Source organism: Megascapheus bottae, chromosome 2 (genome assembly GCF_031878675.1).
Source record: "Megascapheus bottae isolate mThoBot1 chromosome 2, mThoBot2.hap1, whole genome shotgun sequence".
Taxonomy (NCBI): domain Eukaryota; kingdom Metazoa; phylum Chordata; class Mammalia; order Rodentia; family Geomyidae; genus Megascapheus; species Megascapheus bottae.
In genome coordinates, this window is record NC_143510.1 from 7,783,317 (window position 1) to 7,793,227 (window position 9,911).

A 9,911-nucleotide genomic window follows, 5' to 3' on the forward strand; every position below is an offset into this window, starting at 1 on the left:
TGGCAAGCTCTCAGGCAGCTGGAGGAGAGCTGGTCAGGATATCTCAATGGTTATTTTATCCTAGGGCCTCAAATCACTGAGAGTAGTCTGTAATTTATTACTTTCTTTGAAACTGCTACCTCTGCTGGTTTAGAGTTAGTTCAGAGTTACCTTCTGGCAGGGCCTGCTTAAAAATAACTTTTTACTGAAGTTCATCTTCAAAATTAATTTAGGCTTTCCAGTGTGAGCCACTGTGTCTGGCCTTGATGAAGAGATTTTTTAAGACATAGATATTTGGCAGTAAATTGTGAAATACAAGAAGGTATGTACAGTGATGGACAGTTCTGTCTGCATTCTTTATTCTCCATTTGAATTCTGAGATCCCATCCCCTGAACTTTGGTCATGAGAATCTGCAGAACAAGATGGTCTAGGGCAGAGGCCTGAAACTGACATCCCAGGATCCTAAGTGACTGGAACTATGTGATGGAGGTCATGGCCATTAACAGACCCCAGTAGAGCTGTGCAGGCTGCCAGGTAGAGGTGGTCCCTAACTCACCCCATGTGGGAGGGACTGCCTAGGAGAGGTTCAGATGCAACTGTCAGTGGGCCTTTAGCATTCTGCCTGCATCACAAAATTCTGGCCACACCTCCAATTTTTCATGTTGCTCTGACCAATGGGATACAAGAATTGAGGCCCCGCCCACATTCCATGCTGCCCAGTAACACCAGGATTCCCTCTATTAGCTCACACCACTACAGGAGTTGAGGGATGTAGAGGTGGTGAGTGGTGAGTGAGCGAATCGAGGTGACATTGCAGATAGCGTTGGAGGTAGACAGAGTTATTGGTGATTGTGAGAAGTGAGTGGAGTTTAGAGCCTGGGAATGTGGCCGCCCCACCTTCGCCGTCCCAGTGCTGGGATGTCTGAGCAGACGAGAAGAAAAAAGGTAGCTGCAGGAAGGAAAATACTGCAGGAATACCAGCAGAGAAATCATCCTGATAGACCTGCAGCATCCAAGAACAAGAAGAACACTAGACTGGGAGGTAAACCCAAGACAAACACCTCTGGAGACTGTCCTGTACTCAAGGGGGCAGCCCAATACCACACATGCCCTGAGCCTCCCCCTCCAATGGGCACTGTCACATCTGCCAGCGGGAAGGGGGTCACAGGTCATAGTCACACCGAGGACCTGGAAAGGCAATGCCAGCACCTGGTGCTTGCCCTGGACTCCAGCACCACACACATCCAGCAGCTGTATAGAGACATCCAACAACTGAACCAGGAGAAGGAAGACCTGCAAGATCAACAGAGGGAGGAGAACCAGAAGATGGCCTGTGTGCAGGAAGCCCTGAGAGCAGAGCTGGAGCAACAGAAGCTATGCATACAGATGCTGAGCTCAGAGAAATGGGATTTGCAGTCTGCCCTGGCCCACATGCAGCAGGTGACCAGTGAAAGAGCACTGGCGCAGGAGAGTCTCACCAGCCGCCTGCAGGCTGCAGAGCAGCGTGTGGCAGAGCTAGAGATGACCTCGTCGGCAGACTGCACCAAGCAGATGGAGGCCGAGCAGAACAACATAGAGCTCTTGAAAGCCCTGAACCGTGTGAAGCTGCAGCTCCAGGGGAAGGCAAATCTCTGTGAAGACCTGGAGGACGAGAACACAGTGCTACAGGAGAGGCTGGAAGAACTCCTGACCGAGAAGGCCGCCATGAAGATCCAAGTGCACGAGGGCCAGCAGGCACTAGAGGAGCGGGCAGCATTGGAAAGTCAACTCAACCACATGAGAGAGATGGTGAGAGCATTGCAGTTGGAGAGAGACACCTTTGCAGAGGACCTGAGGGTGGAGAGGTACACGGGGCAGGAGAAGGTCCAGGAGCTGGCAGAACAGGTGAGCCAGCTGAGAGAGGAGAAGGAGCAGGGGCTGGGGCAGGTTGGGGAGCTGGAGAGCAGGCTGGTGGAGCTGAGAAAGCAGCTGTCAGAGCTGCAGCCCCCGCCGTCCCCCGCAAGCCCATGTGAGGCTGAGCAGCAGCTGCAAGCCCAGGCCCTGCAGTGGCAGCAGGAGCTCAAGACCGTGCAGGAGCAGCTTCACATGCAGGTGGAGGAGAACCAGAGCCTCAGTCTCCAGTACCTAGAGCAGCAGCAGCGGCTGTGGATCCTGGAGAAGAAGGCTGAGGAGTAGGATCAGCACGCTGAGGATCGGCGCAAGATCCTGGAGAGGATGGAAAAGGAGCACGAGACCATGAGATGCACCCTGGTGCTCAACGAAGAGCTCAAGGAACAGCTGGGCCAGCTGCAGGATGCCTTGCAGAGGCTGAGCGCTGAGAAGGGGGAGCTGGCCAGCCTCCTGCACTCAGCGCAGCAGGAGAAGACAACCCTGCAGGAGAAGCTGGCCAAGCTGGAGGAGAAGTTGAGAGAAGACAAAGAGATGGTTGGGTTGGAGAGCGAAGTGGCTGAGGAGCTGCAGGATCTGCGTGACAAGAACCTGGCCCAGATGCAGGAGCTCATAGCCACTCGGGAACAGCACAGAGCCTCCAGCCAGCAGCTGAGCTCCGAGAAGGAGGCCCTGCAGCAGCACCTGCTGAGGCAGACCCACCTGCTGGAGCAGCTGCAGCAGGAGCAGGTGCAGAGCAAGATGCTGGCCCAGATGGAGAGGGACAAGTTCCAGGACACTCTGCAGTGCCTGGAAGCCACCAGACATGAGAATGCGCAGCTGTGGGCCCAACTGAGCTCCCTGGCTTTTCCCAGGGAAGGAGGAGGCCTGCGCAGAGAAGAAGACAAGAAGACAAGGGTGAGGAGGCGACTGCCCCCAATGGGACTGTCCCCGAGGACGTGGACAACCTCCAAAGCATGTGTGATTTTTATGAGGAAGCACTGTGCATTGCAGAGTGCAAGAAGGCGAGGCTCTGCAGGCAGCTGCAGGAGTAGCAGGCCCGCTGTGGTTGCCTGAGTCAGCTGGCAGCCCAGTGGCAGAGAAATCTGGAGGGCCAGGCCCTCTTCCCCAAGCGCTGGATCCATGGCTTGTTTGGGAAGAGGAAGGAGGAAGCGCAGGCGCCCAAGAAGCTGAATATCTGCTTCCACGAAGACCTGGCTGCCCAGGTGGATGGCCAGAGTGCAATGGATGACCTCCAGCGTCGCTGCAGCCCGCTGGCACAGCAAGTGAGCACCCTGGAAGAGACCATCGTTTCTTACAAAGAGCAGATGGGAGTCCTGGAGAAGCTGTGTCAGGAAAAAGACGAGTGTGTCAGCCAGCTGTCCCAGGAGAAGAGGAAGAAGAAGAAGGAGCTGCAGGAGCTGCTGCTGTGCCTTGCAGGGGAGGGCACAGAGTGCCAGGACAAGATGCTGGCAGCCTCCCAGGCCCCTGCTGCCCAGGCCCCCTCACACCTCTCGGGGCCCCTGAAGATGGAAGTCAGGAAGGTCCAGCAAGAGTTGGAAGTCGTGTGTCTTGAAGAAAACTTGGCACCTGTCCATGGAGAGGCTGGGGCCCCTGGGCCCCTGGAGAACCCCACTGCAGAGCCTCCTGTGCAGCTGCTGCCTGCTGTGCAAGCCCACGGAGACCCCGCGGGCTTGGGCCAAGAGTTCTGCCTCCCTTTCTTCTTCAAGGCTGAAGCAAAGGATGTGTTTGACATAATCACCATCTAGATACTGCAAAGATATATTGGGCATGAGAGTTTAATGGACTGGTCAGGAAAGGGGAGTTAACCACAGGTCAGATAGAGCAGAGGCTGCTGGGAGGTGTCCATATCAAGGCAGGTCTTAAGACTTTATGGGTTCCAGGGACCGGGCCCTAGTCAGGATTATTATAAGAGGTGAATCCTTTACAAAGGAAGCTGGGAGCAATGACCTTGCTTCATATTAATATTGAATGACACTGATATTAATTAATAATTGGAATCGTTTATAATGTAGTAATATCTTGACTTCATACCATGATATTATCTATTTTTCAAAAAACCTATACATGACAGTATTATATACATGATTTTAATCATTTAATGTACTAAGTTGGTACATTTACTGTATAGTTAGGCACATTTTCATAATGTACTAAGCTATAAGAGTAATGGAAATAGTCTTGTTTGAATATTATAATGCCATGAGGAAGATATTGAGATGACCAAATAGTAAAAACTGTACGAGCGAGAGAGAGAGAGAAAGAGAGAGAGAGAGAAAGAGAGAGACAAAGTTCTTAATGGTACATATTTAGAAAACTGACAAACTATGAGTTTAAAAATTATAGACGTGCTGTAATTGAAAACACTTTCCAAATTGTTTGCAGAATTATAATCCTAAATGGAAAATATAGAATTTTAGAAGTCCTATAGAAGAATATCTCATATTTCAGTGTTTTAATAAACCATACAGCAATATGTTCTATATTATTTCTTGAATAAGTAACATTTTCTCTTGCTTTTGTTTTTAATTTTTTGAGTTCACTACATTTACAATTACACATTATACCAGCAACAATGTATTTTCTTGTTTGAATATTAAAATGCCACAATGGGTTTTTTGAGATGAGTAATTAGCAAAAACTATAGAAAAGAAGGAAAGGTTCTTAACATTGAGTATTTGTGAAAGATAAATACTATGAGTAGAAAATGAACTCTTGGGCCGGGAGTTTGTCCTAGTGGTTAAAGTGCTTGTCTAGCATGCATGAAGACCCGTGTTCGATTCCTTGGTACCACATACATAGAAAAAAAAAGCCAGAAGTGGTGCTGAGTCTCAAGTGGTAGAGCTCTAGCCTTGAGAAAGTCCAAGGACAGTGCTCAGGCCTTGAGCTCAAGCCCAGGACTGGCAAAAAAAAAAAGAAAATGATCTCTTATCAAATGGAGAAAAGAACTGTAATATGAAAAGAATATGGAATTATGAATTTTTTAAATATTACATATCTCAATATGTTTTATTGAAACATATTGTAGTGATACTCTTTTTTTTTTGCCAGTCCTGGGTTTGAGCTTGAGCTTAGAGATTGAGTACTGTCCTTGGACTTTCTCAAGGCTAGAAGCTTTATCATTGAGCCTCAGCACCTCTTCTGGCTATTTTTTTCTATGTATGTAGTACTAAGGAATCGAACCTGGGCCTTCATTCATGCTAGGCAAGCCCTCTGCCACTAGGCCAAACTCCCAGCACTGTAATGATTATTTCTTGAATAAAATATCCACTCTAGTTTCTCCTGTTTTCATCTTCCTGATTTAAGGCACATTGTCAGAGACCAAGGAGTTAAACGGAACAAAGCAAAGACCCTCTAGCCTTGGGCAAACCGCACCTGGTTGAGTCATCTGCACAAAATACTTCTCGGAATAACCGCAGGTTGTGTTGCCTGGGTTAGCACAATGGCCAAAAGAATAACCTGACCCACCCCTAACCTTGAGATTTCCCGTTCTTGTTATCACAAAAACTCTCCATCCCCCCCCCCTCTATACTCCCTTCCTTACACTCAGGGTATATAAACCCTGCTTTACTTTTAATAAATGAGACCTTGACGCGACTCAGATTGTCTCTGTCTTTCTTTATGCGCCTGGTCTCCTTCCTCTCTTTCCCCCATTGGTTTTCTTCTCTTAGGAGGTGCCTCCTCGGGCTTTACGAATAACTGAACCCGCGGGACGGGAGAAGTGGCGCCCAACATGGGGCTCGAGGCACGGTGACCTACCGGACGGCGTGGAGAGCAGGGGACCCCGATTATATTAAGGTAGAGACGCCCACACCGCATCGCTCGTGCACCGTGGGAGAGTCTTGAGGTAAGTTCTGCCGTCCCATCAACCATGGGCAAATCGTTATCAAAAGAGGTTTTATTTATAAAAGAAATGAAAAAGAGGTTTTATTTATAAAAGAAATGAAAAGGATCACTTAGGGAGAGAGGAGTAAGAGTTAAAAAGAAAGATTTGGTAAAATTCTTTTGTTTTGTTTTGTTTTGTTTGGTTGGTCTTGTACGGACCAGACATCCATCCCCTTACCTGGAATAAGGTAGGGAAAAATATCAATGATTTACTCCGTCAGGGAGAGCAAATCCCCGAGGCCTTCTTTAGCTTCTATGGGGTTATTAGAGATATTTTAAAGGAAGCAGAGGAGGGAGGTGACAGTGCTCGCTTACTAGTTTTAACAGAGGATTACCTAACGGAGTCACGTTGCCCGTCTCGCAAAAGCGAAAGTGACGATGAAAAACCTATGGTCACTGGCCTTCGGCCTGGCTCGCGCACTCCCTCTTTGATTGATGAGCCTGTGCCCTCAGGACGCCGCTTGGCGCCACCTTTAATTCCCGAAAAAGAGGAACAAGTCCAACCCCCTTTAGAAGACAGGATCAAGAACAATACTAAAAAGAAAAATATGTCACTAAAACCTTATAAAATATTTATCCTATTATTCCTAAGACTTCTCCTGATAATGGCAGGCTCAACCCCCCGTCTGAGGTGGAGCTAGAGGAGGAGGCAGCGCATTGTGAGGAAGAAAGATATGGCCCTTTTTCTCTTCCCCAAGTTTCTGCAGCTACACAGACTCCAGAGATAAGGGCCCTTCACTGGGCCACCCCTCCCCCCTATCCAGACACCCCTCTCCTGTCAGCCCCACCACAGGAAATGTTGAGATCATTTTCTGTTCCTCCGGAGGTGCAAGGTCTCCTTAAATCCAAAGACTCTCTCTTGAAACAAGTGACAGAATTAAAAAACGTGCTTCATTTAAAAAGAGAGTTAAGGGACCTCACTTTGCAAATTCATGATTTACAAATGGATCTTGTTGGGGAAGCCATGACTACCCCCCATGGCTCGGGTAACAGCCCGCTAAAACACCCTCGGCCTCAAAGAGCCGTAATAGTAGACTCAGATCCGGGGCGCAAACTGTTTCCCTCTCCTTCCCCGTAATTACTCGCTCTAACACTCAACCTCGGGAACAAGAGAGGGAGGGAGGAGAAGGGGGAGAGGAGGAGGCGGACACCACCAGAAGGCAGGAGGAGGGACAAAACCTAGATTCCTCTGCCTCCGAGGAGGAAGGGGGTGATCAGGAGGAGGCAAGGAGAGATTCTCAAATTACATATAGGAAATTAACGTTTAAACAAATTAAAGAACTACATTCGGCTGTTAAGAATTATGGAATTAACGCCCCTTTTACTTTAACAGTACTGGAGGGCCTCGGGGGTGAGGGATATTTATTGCCTCTTGAGTGGCACAAGATTGTACAGTCTGTTTTAACCAGGAGTCAATATCTAACCTGGAAAGCTGAATTTATAGATAGGGCAGAAAATCAAGCCATTACCAATAAAAAACATACACAAATGGCTTCATGGTCTTCTGATAAAATTTCAGGGAGGGGCAAATTTGCCTCGGAGGAAAAACAACAAAAACTCCCTGCAGGAATATTAACCCAGACTGCTCAGGCTGCCCTGGCCGCCTGGAGAGCCGTGCCTGCTGCAGGAGCGGTTACTACCTCTCTTTCCAGGGTAGTACAAGGCAATAATGAACCATATTCTCAATTTGTTGCCAGACTGTTGGAAGCAGCCGAAAGAATATTAGGTGAGGTAGATACAGATGACATTATAGTTAGACAGTTGGCCATAGAAAATGCTAATGCAGCCTGTAAAGCTGCTTTAAGAGGCAAAACAAAGACCCTAGATTTAAATGGTATGATTAAAATTTGCAACGATGTGGATTCCTTTGAACATAAAATGTCTAAATCTATTAATTTGGCCATTGGAGCCATACTCCAAAACCAGACTCCACCTTCAGGAAAACTAGGACAAATATCTAGCCCTAAAAACTGTTTTAAATGTGGACAAATCGGACATTTTGCTAGAGAATGCCCTGGAGCTATTAAACAACCCAACGTTCCTGGGACAATTCCCCTCCCCCTTCCCCCTGGCCTTTGTCCTAAATGCAAAAGAGGCCGTCACTGGGCTAGAGAGTGCCGGTCCAAGACCGATATAAATGGCCAGCCTTTATCTGCGGTTTCGGGAAACGGGCTACGGGCCCCAGCAGGGGGCCCTACCTACCCACCATGACAACCAATGACCCTTCCTGCCCAAAATCTGCCTCTGATGCAAACATCGCTGACTCAGACTTGTTCCGAGCCACTGCAGGCAGCGCAGGACTGGACCTCTGTTCCTCCACCACCAGGATTATAACTCCAGAGGAAGGAACAGTTGTTATAAACTCTGGAAGGTTCGGGCCTCCCCCGCCAGGAATGTTTTTTCTTATTATAGGCCGAGCTTCAAGCTCACTGCAAGGACTCTCTGTCATTCCCTCGGTGGTTGACACCGATTATTCAGGCGAATTAAAAATTTTAGTTCATGCCTCTCAAGGCCCTCTTGCCATATCGGCAGGCCAACGCATTGCACAAGCCCTCCCTCTGCCGGTAACAGGACAGTTCCCATATAAGCATCCCCAGCGCGGCAATTCTACCCCAGGATCAACAGATATATTTTGGGTACATCAATTGACAGAATCTCGACCAACTTTAAAACTTTTTTTGGAAGGAAAACAATTCCTGGGTCTTTTAGATACAGGGGCCGATGCTACTGTCATTGCAAAACAACATTGGCCTATCTCTTGGCCTCTGGAACCCACCGCTACCCATTTAAAGGGTATTGGGCAGACTCAAAATACACTCCAGAGTTCTAAAATATTAACATGGACAGACCCAGAGGGAAACATTGGGACAGTTAAACCTTTTGTGGTGGACGGACTCCCTGTAAATCTATGGGGGAGAGATATAATGACCCAAATGGGAGTTATCATGTTCAGTCCTAATGAGACTGTGACTAACATGATGCTCAAGTCTGGATATTTGCCAGGAAAAGGACTGGGAAAGCATGAGCAAGGAATTAGTCACCCAATTATACCCACCCCTAAATGGGATAGAAAAGGTCTTGGGACCGACCTTTTTTCCTAAAGACCACTGCTCCCCCTGCGCTCCAAGCCGATAAAATAACTTGGAAATCTGACAATCCGGTTTGGATAGACCAGTGGTCCATGCCTCAAGAAAAGGTTCAGGCTGCTCTTCAGTTGGTGCAGGAACAATTAGAGCAGGGACATCTTGAACCTTCTACCTCTCCCTGGAATACTCCCATATTTGTTATAAAAAAGAAAAATGGGAGTTGGAGGTTACTGCAGGATCTAAGGGAAATTAATAAAACCATGGCACCCATGGGAGCCCTACAACCTGGACTGCCCTCTCCCACAGCTATCCCTAAAGAATTTTTTAAAATTGTAATAGATATAAAAGACTGTTTTTTCTCCATTCCCCTCGATCCTGGAGATTGTAAAAGATTTGCCTTTTCCATACCCATGATAAACCATAAGGGCCCTAATCCCCGCTTTCAATGGCGAGTGTTGCCACAGGGTATGGCTAATTCTCCCACTCTTTGTCAAAAATTTGTGGCTCAATCCATAGACCCAATTCGTGTTCAATACCCTCATATATATATTATACATTATATGGATGATCTATTAATTGCCGCCAAACAAGAAACGGAGGCCCATCAAGTGACTCAAAAAATAGTTATTGCTTTACAAGACAGAGGATTTTTTATATCCCCAGAAAAAATTCAAACCTGCTATCCCTTTTTATTTTTAGGATTTCAATTAGAACCCAACTTAATTTATTCGCAAAAAATTAAAATTAAAAGGGATAAATTAGTTTGCCTAAATGATTTTCAAAAACTTCTAGGGGACATTAATTGGCTACGCCCTTATCTTAAATTAACAACAGGAGAATTAAAACCCTTGTTTAATATTTTGCAGGGAAATTCTGATCCCACGTCCCCAAGAAAAATTACTCCAGAGGCTGAAAAGGCCTTAATAAAATTAGAAGCAGCTATTACCCAACAAAATATAGGCTATTTTGACCCCAGTTTGCCTCTTTATTTAATTATATTTTCCACCGAATTCACCCCCACTGGTTTACTATGGCAGAGAGCAGTACCCCTATTTTGGGTACATGCTTCTGCC

The 9,911-nt window shown here is 47.1% G+C and overlaps 1 pseudogene; it reads left to right on the forward strand.

Annotated features, from left to right (window-relative positions):
- Window positions 1–594: 594 nt before the first annotated feature.
- Window positions 595–4,271, forward strand: LOC150066339 (golgin subfamily A member 2 pseudogene; annotated as a pseudogene).
- The last annotated feature ends 5,640 nt before the right edge of the window (window positions 4,272–9,911 follow it).